The sequence below is a fragment of the Equus asinus genome, chromosome 2, assembly GCF_041296235.1.
Source record: "Equus asinus isolate D_3611 breed Donkey chromosome 2, EquAss-T2T_v2, whole genome shotgun sequence".
In the NCBI taxonomy this organism is placed as follows: Eukaryota; Metazoa; Chordata; class Mammalia; order Perissodactyla; family Equidae; genus Equus; species Equus asinus.
This window is the reverse complement of record NC_091791.1, coordinates 114,729,498-114,736,408: the sequence shown is the minus strand read 5'-3', so window position 1 is coordinate 114,736,408 and position 6,911 is coordinate 114,729,498.

Here is a 6,911-nt window from a genome sequence, read left to right as displayed (position 1 = left end):
AAGTATGGCAACACTTGCTTTCTTTTGCTAGCCATTTGCTTAGAGTATTGTCTTCCATCTCTTCACTTTGAGCCTATGTTTGTCTTTAGAGCTGAGATGTGTTTCCTGGAGGCAGCATATGTTGGGCCTTGTTTTTTAATCCATCCAGCCACTCTGAATCTTTTGATTGGATAAGTCGATCCATTTACATTTGGAGTGATTATTGATATATGAGGGCTTTATACTGCCATTTTATCTCCTCTTTTCTGGTTGTTCTTTATTTCCCTTGTTTCTCTTCCTTTGTATTGCTGACTGACATTTCAGTTTGGTGGTTTCCTATGATGGTTTTCTCAGTTTTCTATTTATTTATGATTTTCAGCTCTGCTCTGATTTTTTGCCATGAGGTTTGTATAAAAGATCTCATAGATGAGGTAGTCCATTTTCTGATAGCCTCCTATCTCCATTAGCCTAAGCAAGTTCCATCCGTTTCCTCTTCCCCTTCTGGGTTATTGTTGTCACAAATTATTCTGTTTTGTGTTGTGAGTGTGTGACTAAATTGAAGTATTTATAGTTAATTTTGATGTTTTCCTCCCCTTTATCTTTTATGTTATAACTAAGTGTTTGATAACCTGTCCTGACAGAGAGCTGCAGTTTTCTGATTCTTCTATTTATCTCCTTGCTGAAAGCTTTGCAAATCTTTGCCTTTTTGTTTCAGGTGTGAGAGCTTCCATTTCTTGTAAGGTTGGTCTACTGGTGATGAACACCCTTGGCTTTTGTTTATCTGGGAAAGGTTTTATTTCTCCATTGTATCTGAAGGATAGTTTCACTGGATAGAGTATTCTTGACTGAAAACTTTTGTCTCAGTATGTTGAATATATCATTCCATTCTCTCCTAGCCTGTAAGGTTTCTGCTGAGAAATCTGCTGAAAGACTGATAGGGATTCCTTTGTAAATAGTCTCTTCTGCCTTGTTGCCCTTAATATTTTTTCTTTGTCATTGACTTTTGGCAGTGTTACTGTCAAATGGCTTGGAGACGGTGTTTTTGCATTGATGTAATTAGAAGTTCTATTTTCTTCATGTACTTGTAAGTCCAGTTCTTTCCCCAAGGTTGGGAAGTTCTCAACTATTATTTCTTCAAACAAGCTCTCTGCTACTATCTCCTTCTCTTCTCCCTCTGGAATACCTATAATCCTTATATTGCTTTTCCTAATTGAGTAGGATATTTCTTGAAGAATTTCTTCCTTTTTAAAAAATCTTAATTCTCTCTCCTCCTCCACCTGAAGCATTTCTATATTTCTATCCTCAAAATCACTAATTCTGTCCTCCATAACATCAGCTCTATTTTTTAAGGTATTCTAGATTATTTTTTATCTCATTAATTGTGTTCTTCATATCCAGAATTTCTCTTGGTAGTTTTTTTAGAGTTTCACTCTCTGGTGAAGAATTCCTTCTGCTCATTAATTTTATTCCTGAGCTCATTGAACTGTCTTTCTGAATTTTCTTGTAACTCATTGAGTTTCTTTATGACAACTATTTTGAATTTTCTGTCACTTACATTATCAATGTCTCTGAGTTCAGGATTGGTTTCTGGAGATGTCATTTTCCTTCTGCTCTGAAGTATTACTGTAGTTTTTCATGGCGTTTGGTGAACTGATCATTTGCTGGTGCATTTATGGTAGTATCAGGTTGCAGATTCCCCCTGCCACCGCTGGGGGATGCAGGAGCTGTGTTTCTGATCCTGCCCCATCTGCTGGAAGTTGTGTGGGTATGGCTGCTCTGTGTTCATGGACTTGCCTCAGCTGCTCAGTGGGTTGTTCTCGTGGGATTGGGGCCTCTCTGCTCAGTGGGTGGGTTTTGCAGGCTTGGGCCAGCCCTGTGCTCACTGGTGGTTTGGCTGAACCACTGTGCCTGATGGGTAGGGCATCTTTGCAGGGGTTGAGCCACGGCCACTTGATGGGGAGCATCCCCACTGGCAGAGTCATTGGGGCATAGTGGGTGCTCCCACAGGCTGGGCTATCACTCTGAAGGCATTCACGTGCACATCTGGCTGCCTCCACCTCCTCTTACATTCATGCTGGCCACTGTGTCAGGCTCTGTGACCTGGCTAACTCCTGTTGAGTGGGGGTGGGGGGTGTACCCACCTACTTCCACTGCTTCCTGGGGATCCAGTGCAACAACTTTCAGATATAGAGCTGTGTGGTTCTCTCAGGCATGCTGTTGTGCTGTGTGCATATCCTCTATTGGTCAATGAATGTCACTGTAGTTTTAATTTCGAGGGGGAGGGACAAGGTGAACAGCACACTCTATGTTGCTGACATCACTCCCATCACTTTACTTTTCATCTATATGTGTCTTTATATTTAAAGTGGATTTCTTGTAGACAATATATAGTTAGATCTTGTTTTTTGATTCATTGTGACTTCTCACATCCCTTTTTAGTTGTTGTATTTACATGTTAATATTTAAAGATCAATATGGTTGGATTAGTATCTATAGCTACCATATTTGTTACTATGTTTTGCCCTTGTTTTTCCCCCTATTTTTCTCTTGTATAATTTTTCTACCATTTGTGGGTTTTATTGAGTGTTTTGTTTTTCTTTTCTTTCTTAGCACATCAGTTATACTTCTTTTTTTACTTTTTCTTGGTTGATTGTCCTAGAGTTTACAAAATACATTTAGAACTAATCCAAGTCTACTTTCAAACAACACTATTCCACTTAACAGGTAGTGAAAGTACCTTATAATAACAAAATATTTCTAATTTTCCCCTCTTATCCCTTGTAACATTGCTGTCATTCATTTCACTTATAGATAAGCTATAATCACAAATACATTGTTGCTATTATTATTTGAACAAACTGTTGTCTGTTAGATAAAGTAAGAATAAGAAAAATAAAAGTTTTATTTTTATTTCTCTTATAACTTCTCTAATACTCTTTCTTTGTGTATATCTGAGTTTCTGGCCTATGCCATTTTCCTTCTCTCTAAAGAACTGCTTTTAAAGTTACTTGCAAGGCATGTCTACTGGCTAGAAATTCCCTCAATTTTTGCTTGAGAAAGTCTTTATTTCTCCTTCACTTTATCAGGATACAGGATTCCAGATGGGTGCTTCTTTTTCTGTTGACACTTTACATTTTAATTCACTCTCTTCTTGCTTGAATGATTTCTGAGAAGTCAGATGTAATTCTTATCTTTGTTACTCAATAGGTAAGGTATTTTTTCTTCTGGCTTCTTTCCAGATTTTTTCTTAATCTTTAATTTTCTGTAGTTTGAATATAATATGCCTAGGAGTAGTGTTTTTTTTCTATTTAGCATTTATTTTACCTGCTGGTCTTTGAGCTTCCTGGGTCTGTGGTTTGGTGTCTGACATTAATTTGGGGAAATTATTATCATTATTGCTTCAAATATTGCTTCAATTCCTTTCTATCTTTCTTCTGTTATTCCCATTAAACATATATTCTGTTACCATTTTTTAAGTCTTTGTTTCTTTGATTTTCAATTTTGGAAGTTTCTATTGACATATCCTCAAGTTAAGAGATTCTTTCCTCTGCCATGTTCAGCCTACCAAATAGCCCATCAATGGCATTCTTCATTTTGGTTACTGTATTTTTTATCTCAAGCATTTCTTTCTGATTCTTCCTTAGAATTTCCATCTCTCTTCTTACATTGCCCACCTGTTCTTGCAGTTGTTTTACATTCCTGGTCTGATAATTCCAACATCCCTGCCATATCAGAGTAATTTTTTTGTTGTTGAACGCCATTTATGATGTACTGAGTAAAAGGAACTCCAACAAATAGGGCTTTCATTAATGTGGTGCTAAGGAATGGGAGGAGACAAGGCATTCACTAGTCCTTTGATTAGGCCTTTTAGTGAGCCTGTGCCCTTGGGTTGTGGACTTCACAAGTGCCTCTCAGTTCTCCCCACTTCTCCCTTAGATGAGACAGGATGGCTGGAGGGCACTGGAGTTGGGTATTACCCTTCCCTCAGGTTGGTTAAGTTCTAATAAAATACCAATAGGTTAGGCCTTGGCAAAATTGTTTCTCTTGAGGGCAGGTCTTTTAAAAAAAAGAATAGAATGCTTTGGCATATTTGAAAATGGTTACTTTGCCCATCCCCCTGCCATAAGCCTGAAGGGATTTTTCTCTTATATTCACTGAGAGAACTTGGTAGAGCTCCAGGAGGTAAAATTCACAAAAGTGTGGGGATCTGACTGGAGTTTTTAACTCATAGACTGTCCACGCTGAGCCTCCAGAAATTCATCAGAGTTCATGTTTTCTATCCCAGTACTGGTTGCCACAGAGGTTCTGCCTGTAGGTTTCTGCTCTTGTAAGTTGTGATTCTCTGTATCTGCCTTTCTGTCTCTCCAATATTGGGGGCTGCAGTTTGCTCTGTGACCTCACTTCTCTGATGGACCTAAGAAGAGTTATTGATTTTTTAGTTTGTTCAGCTTTTTACTTGTTTTTATGATGGAGTGGCAACTTCCAAGTTCCTTACATGCCAGACTAGAAACTGCAAGTCTACAGTTTTCAATGACATTTTTAACTGATGAATTATTCAATTATGAAATCACTTCCCCTCTGAAGTGACTTTTATATGAGATAATTAATTTCCTTAGTTTTTAAGCCAGTTTGAATTTAGTTCTCTCCTATTTGAGGCTGAAAGCATTCTGCTACTGTACAATTGACCATAAAAATGAAACAAACAAACCCCCCACAATTACATGAAGAAGCTCTAATTAGTATCAAGTACAGAAAAAAAGACCAAGTGTCTATAACTCGCATCAAGAATAACTCAACAATGTATCATTGAGGAAAAAGCTAACGGGCTCATAGTTTATTCAAATAGATTTTTAAACATTATATTTTATCTTTTTAAACTACATTAAAAAGTTAATTAGTAGTGCTTATACTTGATATTGTGGGAAAGTTTTAAGGTGTAAGCTGTTTTGTTCAGTGTTGTATTCCAGTCCCTCACACTACATTTTGTACACAATCAGTGCTCAGTAAATTGTTGAATAAATTAATTTTGTTCGTTTAACCTCTTTAAAAAGAAGTTCAATAAAATGTAAAATTGTGGTTTCTTAGTCTTGATAAGTTTCCTTACAGCAAGTAGAAGCAAGTAAATCATTTCTTTGACCTATTTGAGCTTTAATTAGTGTAGCAGGTGCACACCTTTATTGCTGTAAATGAAGGTGATGACACTAATCTCAGGGTGTGAAGGTAGCTGAATTCAGACCAAATAAGACCCCCAGAAAAGATAAATACTTGTAAGCCACTCCATTTGACACTTTATTGATGGCTATCAGAACATTTTTCTTTCTGGGGAAATACATAAAGGCATCAGATTTTTGTAACAGTTTTTTTCAAACAAGTTTTTAAATATCTTGTCTGAGAATTACTAAAACAATTTCCATATCTTTCTTGGCTTTCTGCCTTGACACTTCAGAGAAAGCTAGCTGGATTAAAGATTCAGAACAACAAAAATTAAGGCATAAATAAGTAAACTAAACTGGCTCAGGAATAGTGAGATGTGAAGAAGCACAAGGTAGAGACTGCCATCACGTTGTTCTTACAATGGATATAAACAATACATATTGGTTTTGCTAAATCTTGAAACACATTTATTCAAGCTTTTTAATTTTGCAGAATTTTGATCACCAAAATCTAAAGAAGCTGTGGTGAAGCAGGAGGAGCATTTTAAAGACATGGTAAAATGGCTCTTGGGAGGAGACACTCGACTTGAATTTCAAAGCCCGATTCTGATTTCCTTAAGATTCTCATTACTGTTACTTTTTCTTTTTTAAAATTTTAAATTTTTTATTGAAGTAACATTGGTTTATAACATTATATAAATTTCAGCTGTACATCATTATATTTTGATTTCTGTGTAGATTACATCATGTTCACCATCCAAAGACTAATTATCATCCATCACTACACACATGTGCACTGCTACCCCTTTTTCCCTCCTCCTGCCCTGCTTCCCCTTCGGTAACTACCAATCCAATCTCTGTCTCTATGTGTTTATTTGTTGTTGTTATCTTCCACTTATTGGTGAAATTATATGATATTTGACTTTCTCTGTCTGACTTATTTTGCTAAGTATAATACCCTCAAGGTCCATCCACCTTGTTGCAAATGGCAAGATTTCGTTTTTTATGGCTGAGTAGTATTCCATTGTGTGAGTATACCACATCTTCTTCATCCATTGATGGGCACCTAGGGTTTTCACATCTTGGCTATTGCGAATAATACTGCAGTGAACATAGGGTTGCAAATATCTTTTTGCATTTTTGTTTTTGTTTTCTTTGGATAAATGCCAAGAAGTGTAATAGCTGGATCATATGATAGTTCTATTCTTAAGTTTTTGAGGAATCTCCATACCGTTTTCCATAGTGGCTGCACCAGTTTGCATTCCCACCAGCAGTTTATGAGAGTTCCCTTTTCTCCACATCCTCTCCAACACTTGTTATTTCCTGTCTTGTTAATTATAGCCATTCTGACAGGTGGGAGGTGATATCTCACTGTAGTTTTGACTTGCATTTCCCTAATAATTAGTGATGTTGAAAATCTTTTCATGTGCCTGTTGTCCATCTGTATATCTTCTTTGGAAAAATGTCTGTCCATATCCTCTGCCTATTTTTCAATCAGGTTGTTTTGTTGTTGGTGGTGAGTTATATGAGTTCTTTATATATTTTGAACATTAACCCCTTAACAAATATATGATATGCAAATATCTTCTCCCAATTGTTAGATTGTCTTTTCATTCTGTTGAGGTTTCCTGTGCTGTGAAGAAGCTTTTCAGTTTGATGTAGTCCCATTTGTTAATTTTTTCTTGTTTCCCTTGCCTGAGTAGACATGGTATTCAAAAAGATACTGCTAAGACTGATGTCAAAGAGGGTACTGCCTATGTTTTATTCTAGGAGTTTTAT